This window comes from Bubalus kerabau, chromosome 1 (assembly GCF_029407905.1).
Source record: "Bubalus kerabau isolate K-KA32 ecotype Philippines breed swamp buffalo chromosome 1, PCC_UOA_SB_1v2, whole genome shotgun sequence".
In the NCBI taxonomy this organism is placed as follows: Eukaryota; Metazoa; Chordata; class Mammalia; order Artiodactyla; family Bovidae; genus Bubalus; species Bubalus kerabau.
In genome coordinates this window covers 122,139,033-122,165,252 of record NC_073624.1, presented here as the reverse complement: position 1 = coordinate 122,165,252, position 26,220 = coordinate 122,139,033, and positions in this window count along the sequence as shown.

The following is a 26,220-nucleotide window of genomic DNA, read 5'->3' as shown; positions in this document are numbered from 1 at the left end:
AAAGTTCCCCTATATACCGATCTCACTAGAGGGGACACTGAAGTTTCCGGCACCACTTCATCTGAGGCCTTTCTCCTCTCCTGATCGTGATAGGAGGGTCGATTCCACTGCTTTGTCTCGAAGGGATTCCCGACCTTCCCGGCACACCTCAGGATGAGGCCGGTCTCACGAGGAAATTCGAGAGGTAGCCTCGAGGGCCATACTACATGCCGAAAGACCCCGATTCCATGGTCCACTTTTGATCAAAACCAGACTCCTGGACACCTCTTCGAAGGCAAGCCTGTTGATGAAGGCACAACACGTAGGGGCACTGACACCCCATGCATCTTCCGGAAAAACCCGCAGGTTCCTCACACAGCTCCACAAGTGGTCTGTCACCTCGTGAACAACTCGAGAAGCAAGCGGAGTTCCATTCCTCCACACAAGACGATGCCTGACTCTCCTGTCACAACTCTAGGGACCTTGCGCACCGAGTCAGAAAAGGAGAGGAAGCCTGAGGTTCCTGCCTCCACTCAAGATGAGGCCTTTTTCCATTGCCACAAAACCAGTGGAGTCCCGAGAGGCCCGTCCCAAATCCACAGTATGCCTGACTTCTCAGAGGCACCCTGAGAAGCTCCCTAAGGTCACTGGCAGAAGTCGACGGAACCCAGGGTTTCCTGCCGCAACCCGAGAAAGACCTTGAGAGTCCTGCTTTAACGTGTCTTGAGGCCCGATTCCCGTATCATATCTCGAGAGCAATGACGCGCTCCCCCTTGCCATGCACATGGAGACCCTAATTCCCTGGTGCCACACGAAAGGCTCCCTGAGCTTCCCGTCGCACCTCGTCAGAAACCACACACTGGCACCGCAGCTCGAGAAAACCAACAAGACGCCCCTGTCATCGCGAGATGAGGGTCTTCTTTTCCTGCATGGCCTGGAGAGCAATCCTGAGTCCTCTCTCCAAACTCCACAGGGGGCTTGACTCCCTTTAGGCCACTCAGTGGGCTCCAAGAGACACCTGTGGTGACTCAAGAGGAGAGCGGGGTCCTTTGTTTCCCCTCGAGTCGAGCTCTGACTCCCAGGATGCGTCTGGAATGCAACCCCGAGATCGCTGTCGGCCCTGGAGAGGAATATTAGGTCCTGGACACAAGCCTAGATGAGGTCTCTTTTGCCCTGCAGTGACTCAAGCGCAAACCCCAGCTCTCCCTCGAAACTCGAATGGAAGATTGGACTTCCCTGGGCAAACACAAGAGGAAGCCTGAATTCCCCGTCGTAACTCGAGAATCCCGCCGCACCTTGAGAAAAACCACGTGATTCCCCCTTCATCCCAAGATGAGGCCCTTGCCCTCTACAGCGTCTCAAGAGAAGCCCCAAGTCCGTCTTGAAGTGCAAAACGGTACTTGGCACCCTTGAAGTGACCCCAAAAGTTTCCTGACACGCCGGTCCCACTCGAGGTGAACACCGAGGTTCCCGGCACGACTTCAACTGAGCCCTTTCACTCCACCTGATTGCGACAAGATGGTCGATTCCCCTGCTTTGTCTGGAAGGGGTTCCCGATCTTCATGGCGCACCTCAGGATGACACCAGTCTAACGAAGAAATTCGAGACGTAGCCTCATGGATGGTGCCACGTTCTGAAAGACCCCGATTTCCTGCTCTGCTATTGATAAGAACCCGATGTCCGGACACCTCTTTGAAGGCAACCCTGTGGATGAAGGCACAACACGAAGGGGCACTGACCCCCTCATGCCTCTTACGGAAAAAACCGAAGGTTCCACTCACAGCTCGACAAATGGTCTGTTATCCTGTGAACAACTCGAGAGGCAAGTGGAGTTCCATTCCTCCACACAAGACGAGGCCTGACTCTCCTGTCCCAACTCTTCAGGGACCCTGTGTTCGGAGTTTTAAATGGAGAGGAACCCTTAGGTTCCTGCCTCAACTCGAGATGAGAACCTTTGCCATTGCACCAAACCCAGTGGAGTTCCGAGAGCGCCTCCCAAGTCCACAGTATGCCTGACTTCTCAGAGGCACCCTGAGAAGCTCCCTGAGGTCACCGGTACAAGACGAGGGAACCCAGGGTTTCCTGCCGCAACCTGAGAAAGACCTCGAGACTCCTTCTTCAATGCATCTTGAGTCCCGATTTCCCTACCATGACTCGAGAGAATTTATGGGCTCCTCCACATCACACGCATAGACACCTGACTTTCCTGGCGCCACACGAGAGGCTCCCTGAGCTCCCCGTCGTACCTCGTGAGAAAACTCATACTTGCGCTCCAACTCGAGAAAACCCACAAGACGCCCCCGTCATTGCGAGCTGAGGGCCTTCTTTCCTGTATGGCCTGGAGAGCAATCCCGAGTCCTCTCTCCAACTCCACAGGAGGCTTGACTCCCTGGAGGCCACTCAGTGGGCTCCAAGAGATACCTATCGCGACCCAGGAGGATATCAGAATCCTTTGCTTCCCCTCGAGCCGAGGCCTGACTCACTGGGTGAGTCTGGAATGCGTCCCCGTGATCCCTATCGCCCCTGGAGAGGAACATTAGGTCCTGGACACAAGCCTAGATGAGGTCTATTTTGACCTGCCGTGACTCGAGAGCAATTCCCACCCAGCTCTCCCTGGCAACTCGAATGGAAGAATGGACTTCCCTGGGCCAACACAAGAGGAAGCCTGAATTCCCCGTCGTAAGTCAACAATCCCATCGCAACTCGAAAAAAACCACGTGGTTTCCCCTTCATCACAAGATGAGGCCCTTGCCCGCCACAGCGTCTCAAGAGAAGTCCCACGTTTCATCTTGAAGTTTGAAACAGTATTTGGCAAGCTTCGTGAGACCCCAAAAGTTCCCTGACATACTGGTCTCACTCAAGGGGAACACCGAGGTTCCCGGCACCACTTCATCTGAGCCCCTTCTCCCCTCCTGATCGCGACAGTAGGGTCGATTAACCTGCTTTGTCTGGAAGGCTTTCCCGACCTTCCAGGGGCACCTCAGCATGAGGCCCGTCTCACGAGGAAATTCGAGACGTAGCCTCGTGTGTGGTGCCGCATTCCAAAAGACCCCGATTTCCTGGTCCGCTCTTGATAAGAACCCGATGCCCGGACACCACTTCGAAGGCAACCCTGTGGATGAAAGCACATCACGAAGGGGCACTGACACCCCCGTGCATTGTCTGGAAAAAACCGCTGGTTCCACACACAGCTCGACAAGTGGCCTGTCACTCCTTGAACAACTCGAGAGGCAAGCGGAGTTCCATTCCTCCACACAAGACGAGGCCTGACTCTCCTGTCCCAACTCTGCAGGGACCCTGCAATCTGAGTCAGAAATGGAGAGGAACCCTGAGGTTCCTTCCTGATCTCGAGATTAGGCCCTCTTCCATTGCAGTAAACCCAGTGGAGTCCCGAGAGGCCTCTCCCAGCTCCATAGTATCCCTGACTTCTCAGAGGCACCCTGAGAAGCTACCTGAGGTCACAGGAACAAGTCGAGGGAACCCAGGGTTTCCTGCCGCAACCCGAGAAAGACCTCAAGCGTCCTTTTTCATTGCGTTGAGCCCTGATTCCACTACCATGACTCGAGAGCAATGACGTGCGCCCCCTCGCCACTCGTATGGAGACTTGACTTCCCTGACACCACACAAGAGGCTCCCTGAGCTCCCGGTCGTACCTTGTGAGAAACCCCACACTGGCACCGCAGCTCCAGAAAAACCACGAGACTCCCCCGACATCGCGAGATGAGGGCCTTCTTTTCCTGCATGGCCTGGAGAGCAATCCCGCGTGCTCTCTCCAAACTCCACAAGAGAGGAGCCAAGATTGCTGAGGAGTAGGACGGGGAGAACTCTTTCCCCCCCCAAACAATTTCATCAAAAGAGCATTTAAACGTCGAGTAAATTCCACAATACAACTTATGAATGCTGCCAGAGGACATCAGGCACCCAGAAAAGAACCCAACTCTTGGAAAGTAGGTAGGAAAAAGTATAAAAGACAAAAAAAGAGACAAAAGAGGGAGGGAGGGATTTCCGTCCCGGGAAGATAGTCTTAAAAAGAGAAAAGTTTCCAAACACCAGGAAAGCTTTTCACTGCCAAATCTTTGCCAAGCTTTGGAAGCACAAAGGGCAACATAAGGGGGATAAAAATAAATAAACAATTAAAACTCGCAGATTGCAAGCCCTACGGTAACTCCCCCAGCCGCGAAGCAGTGCAGACGCCTGCTCACACCATTAGCAAGCAGGGGCTGGGCAGGGAGGCGCAGCGCGGGCTGCATCGCTTAGAGTAAAAATCTGGCCTGAATACCCTGAGCGCTATCTGAACGAAATAACTTGGGCTAGCAAATCAGACTCTGGGATATCTACCACGCAAAAAGCCAGCCCTAACCTAAGACACCGCCAGGCCCGCGCATGGAACAAAGGACTGAACAGAGATAGCCGGCTGCAGACCTTCCCCCTCCGGTGACAGGCAGCCAGAGCCGGAAGGGGGCAATCGCAGCCCCAGAGAGACATTATCTATAAAACTGTAAGCAGGCTTCTTTGCTAACTAAAACTTCTTGGGGATCTGGACGGTCAACATCTGCCTGAGAAGGTGCGCCTGTTTTACACCCAGATAACCGAGTGGCAGGGAGGCGATAAGTCACAACATTGGTGCTCGCCAAACACCTCATCACCTGAGCTGCTCGGACCTGGGAAGAGCACAAAACGCAGGCCCAACCGAGTCTGTGCCTCTGAGGACTACCCGAGTGCCTGAACCTGAGCGGCTTGGACCTGGGAGGTGCATGCAGCCCAGGGCCAGCCTCGGATTGTTCCCGGTGGAACAACCTAGAGCCCAAGCAGTGTGGGCAGGGAGGCTACATGTGCCGTGAGCGGGGGCAGACCCAGTGTGGCTGAAGCACTGCGAGCGCATGCCAGTGTTATTTGTTTGCAGCATCACTCCCTCCCTCCCTCCCCACAGCGCAACTGAAAAAGTGAGCCTAAAAAAAAAAAGTGTCCTCCACCGTCCCCTTTGTGTCAGGGCGTAAACCAGACACTGAAGAGACCAGCAAACAAAAGAAGCTATAACAGAGGGAAACGCCTTGGAAGCTACAGGCAATAGATTAAAACCCTGTGGTTACTAGGACTACATAGGAAGGCGCCTATAGATCTTGAGAAATATAAGTCGGACCAAGGAACTAGCCAAAAATGAACCGAACCCACGATACTCACAACAAAACCAGAGAAAGTCCTAGATATATTTTTATGATCATTCTTACTTTTTTTAAATTTTTTTAATTTTAAGTTCTCTATTGTTCATTTAATTTTCACTTTTATAACCTATTACTTTGCAAAAAAAAGACCCTATTTTTTTCTTCTTCAGCAAACTTCATATATATATATATATATATATATAAAATAATTTTTTGACCTTGCTTTTTGTTTTGTTTTTTTTTCTTCTTTTCTTTAACATTGTATTTTTGAAATTCCAAACTGTACTCTAGATTTTTAATTTATGCTTTTTGATATTTGATATCAATTTTGTACCTGTAGTTTCTTTATAATTTTTGCGACATTGCTTGTTTTTGTTTGTTTGTTTTCTCTTTAGTTTTCTTCTTCCTTTTTTTTAACATTGTATTTTTGAAATTCCAAACTCTACTCTAGATTTTTAATTTTTGCTTTTTGGTATTAGTTATCAATTTTGTACCTGTATTTTCTTGATAATTTTTGCGACCTTGTTTGTTTTTCTTTGTTCGTTTTTTCTCTCTTTCTTTTCCTTCTTCTTTTCTTTAACATCGTATTTTTGAAACTCCAAACTCTACTCTAGATTTTTAATTTTTGCTTTTATGTATTTGTTACCAATTTTGTACCTTTAAGAACCCAATCTTCAGTACCCATTTTTCACTAGGGAGCGAGATTACTGGCTTGACTGCTCTCTCTCCCTTTGGACTCTCCTTTTTCTCCACCAGGTCGCCTGTGTCTCCTCCCTAACCCCTCTCTACTCTACCCAACTCTGTGAATTTCTGTGTATTCCAGACGGTGGAGAACACTTAGGGAACTGATTACTGGCTGGATCTGTCTCCCTCCTTTTCATTCCCCCCTTTTATCCTTCTGGCCACCTCTGTCTCCTTCCTCCTTCTTCTCATCTCTGTATAACTCTGTGAACATCTCAGAGCGGTCCGGTTGTGGAGTGCACATAAGGAAGTGACTACTGGCCAGCCCACTCTCTCCACTATTGATTCCACCTGATCTCATTTGGGTCACCTCTAACTCCCTCCTCCCTCTTCTCTTCTCCATGTAACGCTGTGAACCTTTCTGAGTGGCCCTCACAGTAGAGAAACTTTTCTTCTTTAACGTAGATGTTTTATCAATGGTGCTGTATAGAAGGAGAAGTTTTGAAACTACTGTAAAAGTAAGACAGATAACTGGAAGCAGGAGGCTTAAGTCCAAACCCTGACTCCAGGGAACTCCTGACTCCAAGGAACATTAATTGACAGGAGCTCATCAAACGCCTCCATACCGACACTGAAATCAAGCACCACACAAGGGCCAACAAGTTCCAGGGCAAGACATACCAAGCAAATTCTCCAGCAACAAAGGAACGCAGCCCTGAGCTTCAAGATACAGGCTGCCCAAAGTCACCCCAAAACCACAAACATCTCATAACTCATTACTGGACACTTCATTGCACTCCAGAGAGAAGAAATACAGCTCCACCCACCAGAACACGGACACAAGCTTCCCTAACCAGGAAACCTTGACAAGACACCTGTACAAACCCACACACAGTGAGGAAATGCCACAGTAAAGAACTCCACAAACTGCCAGAATACAGAAAGGACACCCCAAACTCAGCAATTTAAACAAGATGAGACAGAGGAATACCCAGCAGATAAAGGAACAGGATAAATGCCCACCAAACCAAACAAAAGAGGAAGAGATAGGGAATCTACCTGATAAAGAATTCCGAGTAAGGATAGTGAAATGGATCTAAAATCTTGAAATTAAAATGGAATCACAGATAAATAGCCTGGAGACAAGGATTGAGAAGATGCAAGAAAGGTTTAACAAGGACCTAGAAGAAATAAAAAAAGAGTCAATATATAATGAATAATGCAATAAATGAAATTAAAAACACTCTGGAGGCAACAAATAGTAGAATAACAGAGGCAGAAGATAGGATTAGTGAATTCGAAGATAGAATGGTAGAAATAAATGAATCAGAGAGGATAAATGAAAAACGAATTAAAAGAAATGAGCACAATCTCAGAGACCTCCAGGACAATATTAAACGCTACAACATTCGAATCATAGGGGTCCCAGAAGAAGAAGACAAAAAGAAAGACCGTGAGAAAATACTTGAGGAGATAATAGTTGAAAACTTCCTAAAATGGGGAAGGAAATACTCACTCAAGTCCAAGAAACCCAGAGAGTCCCAAACAGGATAAAGCCAAGGCGAAACCCCCCCAAGACACATATTAATCACATTAACAAAAATCAAACACAAAGAACAAATATGAAAAGCAGCAAGGGAAAAACAACAAATAACACACAAGGGAATTGCCATAAGGATAACAGCTGATCTTTCAATAGAAACTCTTCAAGCAAGGAGGGAATGGCAAGACATACTTAAAATGATGAAAGAAAATAACCTACAGCCCAGATTATTGTACCCAGCAAGGATCTCATTCAAGTATGAATGAGAAATCAAAAGCTTTTCAGACAAGCAAAAGCTGAGAGAATTCTGCACCACCAAACCAGCTCTCCAACAAATACTAAACAGGAAACACAAAAACGGTGTATAAATTCGAACCCCAAACAATAAAGTAAATGGCAATGGGACCATACTTATCATTAATTACCTTAAACGTAAATGGGTTGAATGCTCCAACCAAAAGACAAAGACTGGCTGAATGGATACAAAAACAAGACCCCTACATATGTTGTCTACAAGAGACCCACCTCAAAACAGGGGACACATACAGACTGAAAGTGAAGGGCTGGAAAAAGATTTTCCATGCAAATAGGGACCAAAAGAAAGCAGGAGTAGCGATACTCATATCAGATAAAATAGACTTTAAAACAAAGGCTGTGAAAAGAGACAAAGAAGGTCACTACATAATGATCAAAGGATCAATCCAAGAAGAAGATATAACAATTATAAATATATATGCACCCAACGCGGGAGCACCACAGTATGTAAGACAAATGCTAACAAGTATGAAAGGAGAAATTAACACTAACACAATAATAGTTGGAGATTTTAATACCCCACTCACACCTATGGATAGATCAACTAAACAGAAATTTAACAAGGAAACACAAACTTTAAATGATACAATAGACCAGTTAGACCTAATTGATATCTATAGGACATTTCATCCCAAAACAATGAATTTCACCTTATTCTAAAGTGCACATGGAACCTTCTCCAGGATAGATCACATCCTGGGCCATAAAGCTAGCCTTGGTAAATTCAAAAAAATAGAAATCATTCCAAGCATCTTTTCTGACCACAATGCAGTAAGATTAGATCTCAATTACAGGAGAAAAACTATTAAAAATTCCAACATATGGAGGCTGAACAACACTCTGCTGAATAACCAACAAATCACAGAAGAAATCAAAAAAGAAATCAAAATTTGCATAGAAACGGATGAAAATGAAAACACAACAACCCAAAACCTGTGGGACACGGTAAAAGCAGTCCTAAGGGGAAAGTTCATAGCAATACAGGCACACCTCAAGAAACAAGAAAAAAGTCAAATAAATAAACTAACTCTACACCTAAAGCAACTAGAAAAGGAAGAAATGAAGAACCCCAGGGTTAGTAGAAGGAAAGAAATCTTAAAAATTAGAGCAGAAATAAATGCAAAAGAAACAAAAGAGACCATAGCAAAAATCAACAAAACCAAAAGCTGGTTCTTTGAAACGATAAATAAAATTGACAAACCATTAGCCAGACTCATCAAGAAACAAAGGGAGAAAAATCAAATCAATAAAATTAGAAATGAAAATGGAGAGATCACAACAGAAAACACAGAAATACAAAGGATCATAAGAGACTACTATCAACAATTATATGCCAATAAAATGGACAACGTGGAAGAAATGGACAAATTCTTAGAAAAGTACAACTTTCCAAAACTGGACCAGGGAAGAAATAGAAAATCTTAACAGACCCATCACAAGCACGGAAATTGAAACTGTAACCAAAAATCTTCCAGCCAACAAAAGCCCAGGTCCAGACGGCTTCACAGCTGAATTCTACGAAAAATTTAGAGAAGAGCTAACACCTATCCTGCTCAAACTCTTCCAGAAAATTGCAGAGGAAGGTAAACTTCCAAACTCATTCTATGAGGCCACCATCAGCCTAATACCAAAACCTGACAAAGATCCCACAAAAAAAGAAAACTACAGGCCAATATCACTGATGACATAGATGCAAAAATCCTTAACAAAATTCTAGCAATCAGAATCCAACAACACATTAAAAAGATCATACACCATGACCAAGTGGGCTTTATCCCAGGGATGCAAGGATTCTTCAATATCCGCAAATCAATCAATGTAATACACCACCTTAACAAATTGAAAAATAAAAACCATATGATTTTCTCAATAGATGCAGAGAAAGCCTTTGACAAAATTCAACATCCATTTATGATAAAAACTCTCCAGAAAGCAGGAATAGAAGGAACATACCTCAACATAATAAAAGCTATATATGACAAACCCACAGCAAACATTATCCTCAATGGTGAAAAATTGAAAGCATTTCCTCTAAAGTCAGGAACTAGACAAGGGTGCCCACTTTCACCATTACTATTCAACATAGCTTTGGAAGTTTTGGCCACAGCAATCAGAGCAGAAAAAGAAACAAAAGGAATCCAAATTGGAAAAGAAGAAGTAAAACTCTCACTGTTTGCAGATGACATGATCCTCTACATAGAAAACCCTAAAGACTCCACCAGAAAATTACTAGAACTAGTCAATGACTATAGTAAAGTTGCAGGATATAAAATCAACACACAGAAATCCCTTGAATTCCTATACACTAATAATGAGAAAACAGAAAGAGAAATTAAGGAAACAATTTCATTCACCATTGCAACGGAAAGAATAAAATACTTAGGAATATACCTACCTAAAGAAACTAAAGACCTATATATAGAAAACTATAAAACACTGGTGAAAGAAATCAAAGAGGACACTAATAGGTGGAGAAATATACCATGTTCATGGATTGGAAGAATCAATATAGTGAAAATGACTATACTACCCAAGGCAATTTATAGATTCAATGCAATCCCTATCAAGCTACCAACAGTATTCTTCACAGAGCTAGAACAAATAATTTCACAATTTGTATGGAAATACAAAAAACCTCGAATAGCCAAAGCGATCTTGAGAAAGAAGAATGGAACTGGAGGAATCAACCTACCTGATTTCAGGCTCCGCTACAAAGCCACAGTTATCAAGACAGTATGGTACTGGCACAAAGACAGAAATATAGATTAGTGGAACAAAATAGAAAGCCCAGAGATAAATCCACACACATATGGACACCTTATCTTTGACAAAGGAGGCAAAAATATACAATGGATTAAAGACAATCTCTTTAACAAGTGGTGCTGGGAAATCTGGTCAACCACTTGTAAAAGAATGAAACTAGAACACTTTCTAACACAATACACAAAAATAAACTCAAAATGGATTAAAGATCTAAATGTAAGACCAGAAACTATAAAACTCCTAGAGGAGAACATAGGCAAAACACTCTCTGAAATACATCACAGCAGGATCCTCTATGACCCACCTCCCAGAATATTGGAAATAAAAGCAAAAATAAACAAATGGGACCTAATTAACCTTAAAAGCTTCTGCACATCAAAGAAAACTATTAGCAAGGTGAAAAGACAGCCTTCGGAATGGGAGAAAATAATAGGAAATGAAGCAACTGACAAACAACTAATCTCAAAAATATACAAGCAACACCTACAGCTCAACTCCAGAAAAATAGATGACCCAATCAAAAAATGGGCCAAAGAACTAAATAGACATTTCTCCAAAGAAGACATACAGATGGCTAACAAACACATGAAAAGATGCTCAAAATCACTCATTATCATAGAAATGCAAATCAAAACCACTATGAGGTACCATTTCACACCAGTCAGAATGGCTGCAATCCAAAAGTCTACAAATAATAAATGCTGGAGAGGGTGTGGAGAAAAGGGAACCCTCTTACACTGTTGGTGGGAATGCAAACTAGTACAGCCACTATAGAGAACAGTGTGGAGATTCCTTAAAAAACTGGAAATAGAACTGCCTTATGACCCAGCAATCCCACTGCTGGGCATACACACTGAGGAAACCAGAAGGGAAAGAGACACGTGTACCCCAATGTTCATCGCAGCACTGTTTCTAATAGCCAGGACATGGAAGCAACCTAGATGTCCATCAGCAGATGAATGGATAAGAAAGCTGTGGTACATATACACAATGGAGTATTACTCCGCCATTAAAAAGAATAGAATGAATCAGTTCTAATGAGGTGGATGAAACTGGAGCCTATTATACAGAGTGAAGTAAGCCAGAAAGAAAAACACCAATACAGTATACTAACGCATATATATGGAACTTTGAAAGACGGTAACAATAACCCTGAGTACGAGACAGCAAAAGAGACACTGATGTATAGAAGAGTCTTATGGACTCTGTGGGAGAGGGAGAAGGTGGGAAGATTTGGGAGAATGGCATTGAAACATGTAAAATATCATGTATGAAAAGAGTTGCCAGTCCAGGTTTGATGCATGACACTGGATGCTTGGGGCTAGTGCACTGGGACGACCCAGAGGGATGCTATGGGGGGGAGGAGGGAGGAGGGTTCAGGATGGGGAGCACATGTATACCTGAGGCGGATTCATTTTGATATTTGGAAAAACTAATACAATTATGTAAAGTTTAAAAATAAAATAAAATTAAAAAAAAAATCCACAGGAGGCTTGACTCCCTTTAGGCCACTCAGTGGTCTCCAAGAAATACCCGTCAGGACTCGAGAGCAGAGCAGAGTCCTTTCCTTCCTCTCGAGATGAGGTCTTACTCCTCGGGTGCATCTAAAATGCAACCCCGAGATCTCTGTCGCCCCTGGAGAGGAACATTAGGTCCTGGACACAAGCTTAGATGAGGTCTCTTTTGCCCTGAAGTGACTCGAGAGCAATCCCTAGCTCTCTCTCGCAACTCCAATGGAAGATTGGACTTCCCTGGGCCAACACAAGAGGAAGCCTGAATTCCCCATCGTAACTCGAGAATCCCGCCGAAACTCGAGAAAAACCACATGGTTACCCCGTCATCGCAAGATGAGGCCCTTGCCCACTACAGCGTCTAAAGAGAAGCCCCACATTTCTTCTTGAAGTGTTTTCACACTTCAAGTGTGAAAACTTGGCACCCTTGATGTGATTCCAAAAGTTCCCCGACACCCTGGTCTCTCTCGAGGGGAACACCGAGGTTCCCGGTACGACTTCATCTGAGCCACTTCTCCCCTCCTGATTGTGACTGAAGGGTCGACTCCCGTGCTTTGTCTGGAAGGGGTTCCCAACCTTCCCGGCGCACCTCAGGATGAGGCCGGTCTAACAAGAATATTTGAGACGTAGCTTCATTGGTGGTAACACATGCTGAAAGACCCTGATTCCCCGGTCCACTCTTGATAAGAACCCGATGCCCGGACACCTCTTGAAAGGCAACCCTGTGGAAGAAGGCACAACACGAAGGGGCACTGACACCCTCATGCATCGTCCGGAAAAACCCGCAGATTCCAAACACAGTTCGACAAGTTGCCTGTCACCGCGTGAATAACTCGAGAGGCAAGCGGAGTTCCATTCCTCCTTACAAGACGAGGCCTGACTCTCCTGTCCCAACTCTGCAGGGACCCTGCGATCAGAGTCAGAAATGGAGATGAACCCTGAGGTTCCTGCCTCCACTCGAGATGAGGCCCTCTTCTATTGCACCAAACCCAGTGGAGTCCCGAGAGGGCCCTCCCAACTCCAGGGTTTCCTTGACTTCTCAGAGGCACACTGAGAAGCTCCCTGAGGCCACCAGCACTAGTCGAGGGAACCCAGTGTTTACTGCCGTGACCCAAGAAACACCTTGAAAGTCCTTCTTTAACGGTTCTTGAGGCCCGATACACCTTCCATGACTCTAGAGCAATGACGCGCTCCCCCTCGCAATGCGCATGGAGACCTGACTTCCCAAGCGCCACATGAGAGGCTCCCTGAGCTCCCCGTAGTACCTCATGAGAAACCCCACACTGGCGCTGCAGCTCGAGAAAACCCACGAGACGCCCCCTTCATCGCGAGATGATGGCCTTCTTTTCCTGTATGGCCTGGAGAGCAATCACGAGTCCTCTCTCCAAACTCCACAGGAGGCTTGACTCCCTTTAGGCCACTCAGTGGGCTCCAAGAGATACCCGTCGCAACTCGAGAGGAGAGCGGAGTCCTTCGCTTCCCCTCGAGACAAGGACTGACTCCCTGGGTGCATCAGGAAAGCAACCCCGAGATCCCTGTCCCCCCTGGAGACGAACATTATGTCCTGGACACAAGCCTAGATAAGGTCTCTTTTGCCCTGCAGTGACTCAAGCGCAATCCCTAGCTCTCCCTTGCAACTCGAATGGAAGACTGGACTTCCCTGGGCCAACACAGGAGGAAGCCTGAATTTCCTGACTTAACTCGAGAATCCCGCCACAACTCGAGAAAAACGACGTGGTTAACCCGTCACCACAAGATGAGGCCCTTGCCAGCTACAGCGTCTCAAGAGAAGTCTCACGTTCCGTCTTGAAGTTTGAAACGGTACTTAGCACCTTTTATGTGACTCCAAAAGTTCCCCGACATCCCAGTTTTACTCGAGGGGAACATCGAGGTTCCTGGCACCACTTCATCTGAGCCCCTTCTCCCCTCCTGATCGGGACAAGAGGGTCGATTCACTTGCTTTGTCTGAAAGGGTTACCGACCTTCCTGGTGCACCTCAGGTTGAGGTCCGTCTCAAGAAGAAATTCGAGACGTAGGCCTGTGGGTGGTGCCACATGCCAAAAGACACTGATTTCCTGGTCTGCTCTTGATAAGAATCTGAAGGCTGGATACCTCTTCGAAGGCAACCCTGTGTATGAAGGCAAAAAACGAAGGGGAACTGACACCCCCATGCATCGTCCGGATAAAACCGCAGGTTCCACACACAGCTCGACAAGTGGCCTGTTATCCGGTGAACAACTCGAGAGTCCAGTGGAGTTCCATTCCTCCACACAAGACGAGGCCTGACTCTCCTGTCCTAACTCTGTAGGGACTCTGTGTTCAGAGTCAGAAATGGAGAGCAACCCTGAGGTTCCTGCTTCAAATCGAGATGAGGCCCTCTTCTGACAAGGTCCAGCCTCGGCTGGTCCAGGGTTTTCGAAGGGGAGACAGAGTAGGCGACCTATTGATTTATTTATCGAAGATATAAAGAGTAATAGAATGAGGATAGCTCAGTAGGAAAATTTAGTGGAGAAAAGAAGCTGAGTAGCTTGGTTTATGCGGAAAATCAGTATAACCCTTGACACCAGGTTAGCTCTGACCACGGAGGCCGCAGGCTCCCTCTCGAATAGCGAAAATTGCCCCACCTTAGACACCTTCTCAAGTGGTCTTCGAAGCCCAGGCAAATAAATGGTCGCAGAGGATATCCGCGCTCCAGATGGACACTCATCTGAAAATTGAGGGGAAGAATGACATTAGGAGACTAAGCGTTGGCAATCAAGGCCCGTAGCTTTATTTCCAACAGGGGTTTTTATACCCTAAGTTACACATAGAGGATAATGGGGATGCAAAGACAGCAGCCTTTGATCCTTATCAAAAACCAGAGTTTCTGTCCTGCAAATGTATCGTATACAAATGGTTTAGGTGATTTACATCATCTTCTAGCCAGAAGACCTGTTAACATTTTATGACTCTTGACAAAGACTTATCAACCGTAAGACTTATTTTCTCTAAGAGTAATTATTTTAAGGTTTGGCCCCATCTTTCGAAGATAAAATTGCATTCCTATAGGGCAGATGTGTAATGGGTTTACAACAAAGGAAAGAATTTATTACCTTAAGGGTCTAAAGTTAGTAACACCAAGGCCACTACTTATTTCTTCTACATACCAACTATATTAATTAATACACATTCAAGGATACAATTCAGGGGATGTGGAAACTTGGCAACAAGCATTGGTTCATCAATGAAATCTTTTACCAGTTTTATTCTGACAGTTTCTAACTCTTTGAGAGGCTCTAAGCTATTTGATTATCTTAAGCTTCCCGTGCCTCTCGAGGCTCGGAGACTGTAAACAATTGTATGCATTGCTGTAGGAGACCGGGTAAACTTGTCAGGCGAGTTAGAGAGCCATCTGACGTGTTTGGATTTAAACACTCCTAATTGCCCAGGAACTTTATTAATTGGAGCTGTAAGTTAGCTCTTTGACAGAGAGAGTGAGATGGTGGTGGGGGACAGCCCCCAGGAAAGTCAGAGGTGAGAGCACAAAGCAATAAAGTAGGCAGACTCTGGTTTTGGGGGGTAGATGCTCAAGAATATCCGGGAGGACTCCCGAGGCTCGATCCCGCCTTTGTGTATGCCCAGCCTCCTTCCTCATGACCTTTGTCACGAGTGGAATGTCTCTCGCCGGCTCCCGGCATCTCCCCGTTTTTTATTTCTTAAAACAGCCAGATGTAGCTCAGTCGCGAGCCTCTGAATACTCTGCCGAAGAATCCTGACAATACAAGGAAGAATGATTATGAGAAGCAGAATTAAAGCAGCCACCGCAGCATAACTAAAGACATTAGACAGAATATTCTTTCCTGAGATGTAGTTAGGGAAAGTATGGAAGAAATCATTTGCTGTTCCAGCAGCAGTAAAATCTAATCGGGAGTGCTCCATGGTTGCTATTTGATAGTGAAGTTTCCCTACGTCTCAACCAATGTCAGAGCTGTTCCAGATACCTGAAATATGGTTTTTAATCTTTTCCCATTCAAAATCTGTCTCATTTACTTTCAGGGGTGTTACACATATCCACCGATAGTCAGCATGACAAGACAATGCCATTTTCACCTTTAAAGCCTGCAATTCAGTCCCAATATGTATTACTGCTTCCTCTAGGGCGTCTACCCTCATTTCTAATTTTCTCTCTATAGCTTCCTGTGTTGCCAATGTTAAAGAAACATTTTTGGACATAGAATCAACATATTGAGCAGTATGTACTTGTTGAGTCAATGATATTGCTGCCACAGTAACAGAAGTGATAGCACTTATCAAAGCTGCTGTTCCCAAGATAATTAAGCCCACAAACCGTCGTGTTTGCATTAAATCCTGTAGTTGTTGTAATACAGCAAGACCATAATTCAATAAGTGGTTACATCATAGGATAAGGTGGATGTTGTAGCATTACAAAGGAGCAAACATTATATTGAGGGTTTAAACAAGATGAACCAGGGAGCAGCTGTAGGCGTCAGCCCGGGGGAGCAGTGTCCCCAGCATCAGGAGGCAGAACGCGAGCGGCAGGCTGTGGGCCAAGGCGCCTATGGTGGGCGGAGGAGCAGGGTTCGTGGTTTAGGGCTAGCCGCCACCGCTTGGGCTCAGGGCGGTCCCCTCTCGCCGGTGGGGCCACGCTGGTCTGGACGGCACTCCGTGGGCGCGCTTTCCTCTCTGGCCCTCACTTGCTGCACAGACTTCTTTGCTCTAGGTAACGGGGTGCAGAGAGGTGGGTGCGAGGCGCTGCTGGTGGCACGGAGGCGAGAGCTGGCTGGGGGAGGGGGAGCGAGCAAGTGCGCGCGCCGCGAACCTGGTCTTTGGGGAATGTGACATGACGAATTTGTCTGAGATCCAAACCGGAGAATCTGCATTCTGTAGAAATATACAAGCATACCCTCTCCCACAAGTTAGCAACACATCTGGCCTTTTTCACTCTCCCGTAAGGAGGCCTTTTTACTTGACCAGGGGCCGAGTCGTAGCCTGTAATTCAGGCATCTAGTGTCTCATCATTGTAGTCTGCCCCTGTGTGTTTACGTTTAAGTGATTAATTACAATTGGAACATAACTTCACTATTTGTCTAGCTGTTTCCCTAAGGATATGTTAATTTAGGTCTAATGTTTAGTTTAGGTCTCTGTATAAATTTAAGTAATAAATGTATAGCCTCCTTATCTCATTTTGGTATACAGGTATACAGATATACCTAAATGCAAAATGCATTTATATATATATTTATATATGGCAACAAGTATAAAGTTATTGACATATAATATATATAAATCAATATACTTGAATTAATCTTTATAATTAATATATTAATTAATATATATTACAACAATACAACACATACACAGCTAATACCAACCAACACAAACCAATATACTGTAATAATACATGTCACACATTTATAATTATACAGTATATAGAACATATATCATCACAGCACATCAATCCATACCAATAAATATCAGCCACACACACATTATATTACTGCCATATATATTTAATTATACAGTATATATATATGTGTGTGTATATAGTATACATATTAATTTATATACAAATTAATTAAGTATAGATCTATAAATAGAATTAGGTATACCTTTATTATATTTTATTTATACCCATACCTAATTAGGCAAACTGTAATTAGGCAAATACATTTATATTATGTATTTATAACAATATATAAAGTATTGTTAAATGTACCACCTGTACAGCATCTCCACCCCACATACCACTTTCTCTAATCCCACCAACTCATTTTCAGTATTATGTGTTGGCCAGGAGCTGGGCCAGTCTTTCCCAGCAATGTTAAGAGACGTCTGTTCCTGTGTCTAATAGCCCTGGCGTTTTATTCTCTTGAATTAAAAGATCTTTTAAAGGCCTTGGAACTGTAATTTCCTGCACCCAAAAGGCTAGATCACTAGATTCAAATGTTTTGTGGCTCTTAGATTGAGAAGTCAAGTTTTTCCTTGTCTGATAGTAAGGTAAAAGTAAAAGCTGTGTTACTCTTTGACCTTTATTAATTTGTACAGTTTTGATAGGCAGTGAGATCAAGACTTTAATTTCTCAATATCATCAGAATCTACTACACCATGCACCAGCGAAATTTCTTTTCTTTCTTTTTTTTTATTTAATTTTTTTTTTTAAAGAAAGCAAGCTACGCCCCAGGACAAATCTTACAATGTCCTCAGATAGGGGGCCAGCCACTCTGGTTGGAATTGGAGTAAGCGGCACATCAGGGGTTAATATTGTTATTAAATCTCCTTGCCTTTTCGCTTTTCTCCTAGCCTGGGTGAGACCCCCCTGAGGGAGTTTTCTCCAAGGAGCACGCTCTGCATATTGTGTACTAAAAGCTCCTTTGTTTAAAAAACTTTTTATCTTCCTCAGTCTTAGGCAACACTTTGGGAGGCTTTGGGGGCAAAGTGGGGAACTCCTGGGTCCTGGGAGGCACAATCGAAGGCGGTGGCAGTCACCCTAAATCAGAAAGTGGTGGATAAGTTTTTTAAAGGTTTGCACAGAGGGGGAGGGAGCTCGCCAGGGCTCTCGGCCGCAGCGTCCTGTAAGCCCTCTCCTTCCTCGGGAGGTAGACCACTTTCTCCCTCCTTTTTTTTTTTTTTCAATGGCAGAAAATATGATCTGTGCAGTAAATGGAGACTCACCACCATCCACCTCTATAGCCTCCCCCATAGTCTATTTAACAGCCTCGTGACGGAGGTCCAGGACATTTCTAATCATATTCCACAGTCAATAAATATTTGTCTATTCTTAGATGCAGAGAAATCCATTTTTAATTTTTTTTTTAATTTTAGAGAATATTTTTATTTATTTTGTAACCTCTTTACCCTGGCTAAACTTCAGAGGGGACTAGAAAAGAAGCCTCAAGGTGAGGATCAAGTTCATCCTTGGGACTAGAGAAAATCCTTCTCCAGGAAACTCCTAGCGGTGGCCCTTTACCCCGACATGGAGGAGGAGGCATAGGGGGATGGGAGCGTCCCGAAGTTTTCCTCTTCTGTTCCGGAGATCCTTTAACTGTTTGGTAACTAAATCTTATGAACTGTCTGATCGGGGATGTTTCCCTCAACCTCCTAGGAGCGGATGGTCTGATTAGGGATGTTTTCTTAAACTTTTAGGAGCATCTTTAGCTTAAAAAAAAAAATCCTCATCAGAATGGCATTGAGCTGCTGTTTCCTCTAAACCTTTTTCAAATTGAGGGGAGAGCTGATCTTTCTTTTCATCCCTATCTTTTACATGCTCATTGGCAGTCATAGCGGCTAGCCATTCATTTAGCTGTCGATAGCTAGGTATAGCCTCTTCATTTTCACTTTTCTTTATAACAGCTACCTTTTCAGATTTGCTTTTTTGTTTAACAGGTACTTTTCCAACTTTACTTTCCTCTTTAACAGGTACCTTTTCAAATTCATGAGCTGGATCTAAAACATCTCTAGTCATATTCCACAGAGGAAAGGTGTAAGTAGGGATTTTTTCCAAACCTTGCTGAGCACAATAAGCTCTTAGCTGTTTTCCTAGTTTTTTCAAGATATCTAGGTTAACAGTGCCTTGTTGTAGAAACCAAGGGCAGTGGTCTTGTACAAATGTAAAAAATGATTGAATGGAAGATGTTTTAACTTTGATTCTTCTTTTACTTAATAACTGTAAAATTACTCCTATAAAGAGCTGTCTTTCATTTGATTCAGTGTTGCCCATGTCAGAAACTTAAGGATAGTAAAAGATTTTGCTTTTAGCTATCTAAAGATTAGGCCTTTTTTGTCAGCCTTTTTAGAAACCGTTTTTACTCTCTAACTCTTCAACACTTCCCACTCCTCTCGCCCTGTCTATACTACAGGGGGATCTGCAGCCCCCTAAGTGGGATCCTATCTGTCCCCAAAACTGAACACTGGGGGAATGGGGTTGGGGATTTACCTTCGAAATGCCTGTCTCGGGCGCCACCTGCAGAGGTCCAGCCCCAGCTGATCCAGGGTATTCGAAGGGAAGATGGAGTAGGCGACCTATTTATTTATTTATTTATTCATCAAAGATATAAAGAATAATAGAATGAGGATAGCTCAGTAGGAAAATTCAGTGGAGAAAAGCAGCTGAGTAGCTTGGTTTACGCGGAAAATCAATATAACCCGTGACACCAGGTTAGCTCTGACCACGGAGGCTGCAAGTGCCCTCTAGAATAGAGGAAGGTGCCCCACCTTAGACACCTTATCGAGTGGGTCTTCGAAGCCCAGGGAAATAAATGGTCGCAGAGGATATCCGCGCTCCAGATGGACACTCATCTGAAAATTGAGGGGAATAATGACATGGGGAGACCAAGCGTTGGCGAGCAAGGCCCGTAGCTTTATTTTCAACACAGGTTTTAATACCCTAAGTTACACATAGAGGATAATAGGGGATGCAAAGTCAGCAGTCTTTAATCCTTATCAAAAACCAGGGTTTCTTTTCTGCAGATTTATCGTATAAAAATGGTTTAGATGATTTACATCATCTTCTGGCCAGAAGACCTATTAACATTTTATGACTCTTGACAAAGACTTATCAACCATAAGAGTTATTTTCTCTAAGAGTAATTGTTTAAGGTTTGGCGCCATCTTTCGAAGATAAAATTGCATTCCTATAGGGAGGATGTGTAATGGGTTTACAACAAAGAAAAGAATTTATTACCTTAAGGGTCTAAAGTTACCAACATCAAGGCCACTACTTATTTTTTCTACATACCAACTATATTAATTAGCACACATTCAAGGATACAATTCAGGGGATGTGGAAACTTGGCAAAAAGCATTGGTTCATCAATGAAATCTTTTACTAGTTTTATTCTGACAGTTTCTAACTCTCTGAGAGGCTCTAAGCTATTTGAATATCTTAAACTTCCCGTGCGTCTCGAGGCTGGGAGACTGTACACAATCGTATGCATAGCTGTAGGAGACCGGGTAAACTTGTCAGGCGAGTTAGAAAACCATCTGAGGGGTTTGGATTTAAACACTACTAATTGCCCAGGAACATTATTAGTTGGAGCTGTAAGTTAGCTCTTTGACAGAGAGAGTGAGATGGTGGTGGGGGACATCCCCAGTAATGTCAGAGGTGAGAGAACAAAGCAATAAAGAAGGCAGACTTTGGTTTTTGGGGGTAGATGCTGAAGAATATACGGGGGAACTCCCGGAGGCTCGATCCCGCCTTTGCGTATGCCGAGACTCTTTCCTCATGACATTTGTCACGAGTGGAATGTCTCTCGCTGGCTCCCGGCAATCTTCCATTGCACCAAACGCAGTGGAGTCCCGAGAGGCCCCTCCCAACACCACAGAATCAGTGTCTTCTCAGAGGCACCCTGAGCAACTCCCTGAGGTCACCGGCACAAGTCGAGGGAACACAGGGTATCCTGCCGCAACCCGAGAAAGACCTCAAGAGTCCGTCTTCAATGCGTCTTGAGGCCGGATTCCCCTACCATGACTCGAGAGCAATGACACGCTCCCCTCGCCATGCGCATGGACACCTGACTTCCCTGGCGCCACATGAGAGGCTCCCTGAGCTCCCCGTCATACCTCGTGAGAAACCCCACACTGGCGCCACAGCTTGGGAAAACCCACGAGACGCCACCGTCATCGCGAGATTGGGGACTTCTTTTCCTGCCTGACCTGGAGAGCAATCCCTGGTCCTTTCTCCAAACTTCACAGGAGGCTTTACTCCCTTTAGGCCACTCAATGGGCTCCAAGAGATACCTGTCGCGACTTGAGAGGAGAGCAGAGTACTTTGTTTCCCCTCGAGATGAGGCCTTACCTCGGGTGAGTCTGGAATGCAACCCCGAGATCCCTGTCGCCCCTGGAGAGGAACATTATGTCCTGGACAAAAGCCTAGATGAGGTCTATTTTGCCCTACAGTGACTTGAGAGCAACACCCATCTCTCCCTCGCAATTCGAATGGAAGATTGGTCTTCATTGGGCCAACACAAGAGGAAGTCTGAATTTCCCGTTGTAACTCGAGAATCCCACCGCAACTCTTAAAAACCACGTGGTTCCCCATTCATCGCAATATGAGGCCTTTGCCCGCTACAGAGTCTCAAGAGAAGTCCCATGTTTCGTCATAAAGTTCGAAATGCTACTTGGCACCCTTGATGCGACCCCAAAAGTTCCCCAATATACCGGTCTCACTCCAAGGGAACACCGAAGTTCCTGGCACCACTTCATTTGAGCCCCTTCTCCCCTCCTGATCACGGCAGGAAGGTCGATTCCCCTGCTTTGTCTAGAAGGGGTTCCCGACCTTCATGGCGCACCTCAGGATGAGGCCAGTCTCACGAAGAAATTCGAGACGTAGCTTCGTGTTGGTGCCACGTGCCGAAAGACCCCGATTTCTCGGTCTTGCTCTTGATAAGAACCCGATGCCCGGACACCTCTTCTAAGGCAACCCTGTGGATGAAGGCACTACATGAGGGGGCACTGGCAACCCTGTTCATCGTCTGGAAAATCCCACAGGATCCACATACAGCTCCACAACTGGCCTGTCACCCCTTAAACAACGAGAGAGGCAAGCGGAGTTCCCTTCCTCAGACAAGACAAGGCCTGAGTATCCAATCCCAACTCTGCAGGCACGCTTCGATCTGAGTCAGAAATGGAGAGGAAACCTGAGGTTCCTGCCTCAACCCGAGATGAGGCCCTCTTCCATTAAAACAAACCCAGTGGAGTCCCGAGAGGCCACTCCCATCTCCACAGTATCCCTGACTTCTCATAGGCATTCTGAGAAGCTCCTTGAGGCCACCAGCAAACGTCGAGGGAAATAAGGGTTTCCTGCCACAACCGAAGAAAGACCTCGAGAGTCCTTCTTCAACGCGTCTTGAGGTCAGATTCCCCTACCATGGCTCGAGAGCAATAACGCGCTCCCCCTCGGCACGCACATGGAGACCTGACTTCCCTGGCGCCACATGAGAGGCTCCCTGAGCTCCCTGTCGTACCTCGTGTGAAACCCCACACTGGCGCCGCAGCTCGAGAAAACACACAAGACCCCTCCGTCATCGCGAGATGAGGGCCATCTTTTCCTGCATGGCCTGGAGAGCAGTCCCAAGTCCTCTCTCCAAACTTCACAGGAGGCTTGACTCCCTTTAGGCCACAAAGTGGGCTCCAAGAGGTGCCCGTCGCAACTCGAAAGGAGAGCGGAGTCCTTTGCTTCCCTTCGACACAAGCCTGACTCCCTGGGTGAGTCTGGAATGCAAACCTGAGATCCCTGTGGCCCTTGGAGAGGAACATTAGGTCCTGGACACAAGCCTAGATGAGGTCTCCTTTGCCCTGCAGTGACTCGAGCGCAACCCCCAGCTCTCCCTCGCAACTCGAATGGATGATTGGACTTCCCTGGCCCAACACAAGAGGAAGCCTGAAATCCCCGTCGTAACTCGAGAATCCCGCCGCAACTCGAGAAAAACCACGTGGCTCCCCCGTCATCGCAAGATGAGGCCCTTGGCCCCTACAGCGTATCAAGAGAAGTCCCACGTTCCATCCTGAAGTACAAAACGGTACTTGGCACCCTTGATGCGACCCCCAAAGTTCCCTGACATACCGGTCTCACTCGAGGGAAACACCAAAGTTCACGGCACCACTTCCTGTGAGCCCCTTCACCCCTCCTGATCGCGACAGGAGGGTCGACTCCCATGCTTTGTCTGCAAGGGGTTCCCGACGTTCCCCGCGAACCTCCGGATGAGGCCGGTCTCATGAGGAAATTCAAAAAGTAGCCTCATGGTTGGTGCCACATGTTGAAAGATCCCGAATTCCCGGTCCACTCTAGATAAGAACCTGACGCCCGGACATCTCTTCGAAGGCAACCCTGTGGATGAAGGCACAACACGAAGGGACACTGACATCCCCATGCATCGTCTGGAAAAACCCGCAGATTCCACTCACAGCTCCAAATGTGGACTGTCACCCCGTGAACAACTTGAGAGGCAAGTGAAGTTGCATTCCTTCACACAAGACGAGGCCTTACCCTCCTGGCCCAACTCTTCAGGGACCCTGTGATCGGAGTCAGAAATGGAGAGGAACCCTGAGGTTCCTGCCTCAACTAGAGAAGAGGCCCTCTTCCATTGAACCAAACTCAGTGGTGTCCCGAGAGGCCCCTCCCAACACCACAGTATCCCTGAATTCTCAGAGGCTCCCTGAGAAGCTACCTGAGGTCACTGGCACAAGTCGAGGGAACCCAGAGTTTCCTGAAGTAACCCGAGAAAGACTTGGAGAGTCCTTTTTCAACGTCTCTTGATGCCCGATTCCCCTACCATGACTCCAGAGCAAGGACGCGCTCCCCTCGCCACAAGCAGGAAAACTGACTTCCCTAGTACCACACAAGAGGCTCCCTGAGTACCCCATCGTACCTTGTGACAAAACCCACAGTGGCGCCTCAGTTCGAGAAAAACCACAAGATGCCCCCGTCAAGGAGAGATGGGGGCCTTCTTTTCCTGCCTGACCTGGAGAGCAATTCCTGGTCCTCTCTCCAAACTTCACAGGAGGATTGACTCCCTTTAGGCCACTCAGTTGGGTCCAAGAAATACCCGGTGCGACTCGAGAGGAGAGCGGAGTCCTTTGCTTCCCTCGAGACGAGGCCTGACTCCCCGGGTGAGTTTGGAATGCAACCCCGAGATCCCTGTCGCCCCTGGAGTGGAACATTATGTCCTAGACACAAGCCTAGATGAGGTCTATTTTGCCCTACAGTGATCGAGAGCAACCTCCATCTCTCCCTCACAATTTGAATGGAAGATTGGGCTTCCCACGGTCAACACAAGAGGAAGTCTGAATTTCCCATCGTAATTCGAGAATTCAGCCTCAAGTCTTAAAAACCATGTGGTTCCCCCTTCATCGCAATATGAGGCCCTTGCCAGCTAGAGTCTCAAGAGAAGTCCCACGTTCCATCTTAAGGTTCGAAATGCTACTTGGCACCCTTGATGCGACCCCAAAGTTCCCCAACATACCGGTCTCACTCCAGGGAACACCGAAATTCCCGGCGTCTCCAGGGAAGTCCCATGTTCTGTCCTTAAGTGCGAAACGGTACTTGACACCCTTGATGCGACCGCAAAAGTTCCCCGACACGCTGGGTTCCCTCGAGGGGAACACCAAGGTTCCCGGCACCACTTCATCTGAGCCCCTTCTCCCCTCCTGATCGCGACAGGAGAGTCGATTCCCCTGCTTTCTCTGGAAGGGGTTCCCGGCCTTCCCGGTGCACCTCAGGATGAGGCCGGTCTCAGGAGGAAATTCGAGACTAGCCATGTGTGAGGTGCCACGTGCCGAACGACCCCGATTTTCCGGTCCGCTCTTGATAAGAACCCGATGCCCGGACACCTCTTCGAAGGCAACCATGTGAGTGAAGGCACAACACGAAGGGGCACTGACACCCCCGTGCATCATCCGGAAAAACCCGCAGGGTCTACACACAGCTCGACAAGGGGCCTGAGACTCCCGGAACAACTCGAGAGGCAACCAGAATTCCATTCCTCAGACAAGACGAGGCATGACTCTCCTGTCCCAACACTGCAGGGACCGTGCAGTCGGAGTCAGAATTGGAGAGGAAGCCTGAGGTTCCTGCCTCCCTTCGAGATGAGGCCCTCTTCCATTGCGCCGAACCCAGCAGAGTCCCGAGAGGCCCTGCCAACTCCACAGCATTCCTCACCTCTCAGAGGCACCCTGGTAAGTTCCCTATAGTCCCCTGCAGAAGTCGAGGGAAACGAGGGTTTCCCGCCGCCACCCGAGAAAGACCTCGAGAGTCCTTCTTCAACGCGTCTTGAGGCCCTAGTCACTTCCCATGACTCGAGAGTGATGACCAGCTCCTCCTCGCCATGCGCTTGGAGACATGAGTTCCCTGGCGCCGCACGAGAGGCTCCCTGAGGTCCTCGTCGTGCCTCGTGAGAAAACCCCCACGGGCGCCGCAGCCTGAGGAAACCCATGAGATGCCCCCGTCATCGCGAGATGAGGGCCTTCTTTTCCTGCCTGACCTGGAGAGCAATCCCGAGTCCTCTCTCCAAACTGAAGAGGAGGCTCGACACCCTTGAGTCCACTCATTGGGCTCCAAGAGATCCGTGTCGCGACTTGAGAGGAAAGTGGAGTCCTCTGCTTCCCCTCGAGGCGAGGCCTGACTCCCTGGGGGAGTCTGGAATGGAAACCCGAGATCTCTGTCTTCCCTTGAGAGGAATATTAGGTCCTGGACACACGCCTCGATGAGGTCTCTTTGGCCCTGTAGTGACTCGAGCAGAACCCCCAGCTTTCCCTCGCAACTCCAGGGGAA